Below are 4,108 nucleotides of genomic sequence, written 5' to 3' on the forward strand. Positions count from 1 at the left end.
CCTGTCCATCCCAGAATTTTACAAACTGCAGATAACATGTAGCCACACCCTTTATCACCATCATCATCATAATCTTTGTAAATACTTGCATTTACAAGTGTTTGTAATACTTGTATTACACTCTGGGATTCACTCTTTAAATGTATTGAGTTATTTAATGGTCACAACAACACAATGAGGTAGGTATTATTAGTATTCCATTTCAGATGAGAAAATAGAGACATAGAAAAAGTAAGTAATTTACCCTAATTTACATAGCGTGAGAAAGGGAGAGCCAGGATTTGAAGACAGTCTGCCTCCAGAATCCATCTCCTTAAACATTTTGCTGTACTATCAATCTCCAATATTGCCTAAATGGTAATGCTAATTGTTCTAGCTATCATTACTACATAACAAACACCCCAAACTTCACAAAGTAAAACATCCATTTTATTGTATGAGTCAGGAATTTGCACAGGAAATCGCAGAGGGTAGGGCAGTGGCGGGGGTAGGGCATGGACAGCGTGTCTCCATCCACAAAGTCTCTCTGGGGCATCAGAGAAAGGGATCTGATGCTAAGAGTGATCAACAGCTGGGGATCATTATCATCTGAAGGCATCTTCACGTCTGACAGGTGATGCTTGAGATCATCTGGGACCTCAGATGAGTCTCTCAGCACCTACATGCGGCCTTTCCATGAAGCTTGGGCTTCCTATCAGCGTGATGGCTAGGAGAGAAAGTAGAGTTGTCTGCTTTTTAAGACCAAGACCCCGAAACTGGCACCATTTCAATTCCACCCTACTCTACTGGGCAGAAAGTCACAAAGTCCATATTGAAGGGGAGGGGACACAGATCCCAGCCCTCAAAGAATCATGGAGTTTTTTTAAAAAATACTCTTAGTGAGATCATTAGTTCAACCCGTTCAAGTTCAGGCTGAAGAGTTGAAGCTCAGAGAAGTTAGGTGACGTGTCCAAGACCACATAACCTACAAGTCCAAGTGGCAGACAAGACCCTAGGGCTTTGTGCCTTGTCTCCTACTCTAGGCCGCTGCTTCTCACCTGGCTGCACCTTGGAGTCACCTGGGATACTTTTAGAAATGCATGAGCATTTCTAAATAGGCTGATAGGAAGCCCAAGCTTCATGGAAAGGCCGCATGTATGTACTGAGAGACTCATCTGAGGTCCCAGAGGATCTCAAGCATCACCTGTCAGATGTGAAGATGCCTTCAGATGATATTGATCCCCAGCTGTTGATCACTCTTAGTTTCAGATCTCTTTCGCTGATGCCCCAGAGAGACTTTGTGGATGGAGACACGCTATCCATGCCCGCCCCCACTGCCCCACTCCCTGCGATTTCCTGTGCAAATTCCTGACTCACATAATAAAATGGATGTTTTACTTTGTGAAGTAGGTCTCATCTACAAAGCTCCTAATTTGTTTGAAGTACAACTTATTTGGGAAGGTATGGAAATCTGTAAAAAGCTCCCCAAGGATCTGTAACGTGCTGCAGTGTGAGAGTCACACTCTGTGCACCCAAGGTGGTTCTGTGCAGGTGACAAGGGCCACTGTTTCATCATGGCTCAGCATTCGCAGAGGTCCTAGCCTGCCACAGGGACAAGTCCCCCAAGAACAGATTTCTGATGCCTTCACCTGGATCACAGACTCCGCCCTGAGCCATTCTCGGTTTTGAGATGCTTCTCCTCGGCCCCTTCCCTTGCTCACCTTCCAGAGGCCCCTCAGAAACCAGCCTTCTTTAACACTCAACTTTTCAACCTGAGTCAAGTCCACCTCTTGGCTGTGCTGTGCTTAGTCCCTCAGTCATGTCCAGCTCTTTGCGACAACCTGGACAGTAGCCCACCAGGCTCCTCAGTCCATAGGGATTCTCCAGGCAAGAATACTGGAGTGGGTTGCCATGCCCTCCTCCAGGGGGATCTTCCCAACCCAGCGATAGAACCCAAGTCTCCCGTATTGCATGTGGATTTTTTACGATCTGAGCCACCAGGGAAGCCCACTTCTTGGCTATGATCTGTCAACTCTAGGAATTCAGTTCTACCTTTGGGACCCAACAGTGGTGACCCAAAGTCCAGGTTCTCCTGCTCAATCCACCCTGCCCCCTGGATGACCACAAAGCCTATATTTGGAGCCCCTTCCAGCTTCAAATATGCCTTCCTTCCTCCTATTGAGCCATATAACATTGCAGTTAAAGTGCTGCCTAAATCATCCTTTAAAAGGTTGATTCTGTCAAACCACTAGTCAATTTGCTGGGAAACAAAAACTATCAGCTTGAATATTTCACTGAAATAATTGGCCAGTTGCATCATATGTCACGCATTATAACAAACTGGCCAAAAGCATTGGCCTAAACAAATATTTTCAGTGTTTCTTTTCAGACTTAGATTCTCAAGAGGCTGAATTTTAAAAGAACATACCAGTGGAGAAAGAGCCTTTCTGAGACTGCAATTCTTCTGGATTTACTGATTTATACTAGGTCAGGACATGATCTCTACAGTTTTATCATGTGTACATATCTCCTGAGGATAATTTCATAAAATATATTTACTCTTCACTTTACACAAAGATGAACCTTTCTAAACTTCCCAGGCAATTCTTTTTTGTAAATTGAACTGTATTGTAAATGTTCCAAAGAAGAGCCATTTAAAGGAACTCTTTATCAAGGATCATTATACCACTATCTCTAATTTTGTGTTTGCTTGAAATTTTCCATAATAAGATTAAAAAGGAAGGGAGTGAGAGAGGGAGGGAGGAGGGCTGGTCAACCTCTGGGGTTCTCTGCTGAAGGAAAAAATTTCTATGCAAGATAATGCAAATAATACCCTCTCTGCCCAATGAAACAAACCAAAAAAACCTGCATTTATTTATTTCTGTGTGTAGGTATATGTGTGTCTTCAAGTTGTATATATCAACATATATAAGACATACGTATGACTGATATATATAGTATATATCATGTATGTTTTATAAATACAAATTTCTCTAGTCTAAACCCTAAAATAATTATATATATATATTTTTTTTTTTTTTTTTTTTTTTGGCTGTTCTGGGCCTTTGTCACTGCCCACAGGGCTTTCTCTTGCTGCAGCACGCATGGAACTATGCTCTAGTTGTGGTGTACCAGCTTCTCATTTCTGTGGCTTCCCTTGGTGCAGAGCACAGGCTCGAGAGCACAGGCTGAGTTGCTCCGTGGCATGTGGGCTCTTCCCTGACCAGAGATAGAAGCTGTGTCTCTTGCACTGGCAAGCAAATTCTTAACCACTGGACCACCAGAGGAGTCCTAAAATAATTATTCGTTTCAAGTATTCAATTTGATCAGTCTCCTTTTCTCTCTCCCTCTATTTAGGTCTCAAGTGAGAGACTCACAACTATTCTGGCTTACAAGAGTTGTATCTGCTTTATATATGCGTATAGGGTTAGATGGTAAAGAATCTGCCTGCAGTGCGGGAGACCCAGGTTCAATCCCTGGGTCCGGAAGAGCCCCTGGAAAAGGGAATGACTACCCGCTCCAGTATCTTGCCTGGGGAATTCAACGGACAGAGGAGCCTGACGGGCTAGAGTCCAAGGAATCACAAAGAGTCAGATTAGACTGAGTGACTAAGACTTTGACCCTTTTTCATATACTGTAAGACACAGCCACTCTTTAGGTGGACAGAGTGACAGTCCATATCACCTGTAATCACTTCTCCCACCTGCCCTTTCATCTGCCTTGGTTGTTCCTCTATAAATTCCGAGTCCCACTCCAGTCCATGACACAGAGTTCATCGAGTCTTCCTCGGTGCCCCATTTACTGACATGAACTCTGAAAAGCACTGGTTAGCAGATCAAAGTGCTTATGAGGCACTCACCCACATGTATTCTAAGGGATTTGACAGACAACAAGGAGAAGCCATTAGAAGCTCGAAGATGGTTGGGTGAGTACAGCCCCAGAAGAAGGAGCATGCGCAGTGTCAGAAACTAGGGCAAGACGGAGCCTTGGGAAGCCACAGAGAATAACCTGAAGAGCCCAGGTAACATCTCACACCTGCAGTTATGTTTTTATTTCTTTCTTTCTCTCTGCCTCACATAGCCTGGCAGAGACTTAAAAGCCCAGTCATCAAACTTCAGCTGCAGACGAC

This window comes from Moschus berezovskii, chromosome 27 (genome assembly GCF_049115385.1).
Source record: "Moschus berezovskii isolate FMDL1 chromosome 27, NW_MosBer_1.0, whole genome shotgun sequence".
Lineage (NCBI taxonomy): Eukaryota > Metazoa > Chordata > Mammalia > Artiodactyla > Moschidae > Moschus > Moschus berezovskii.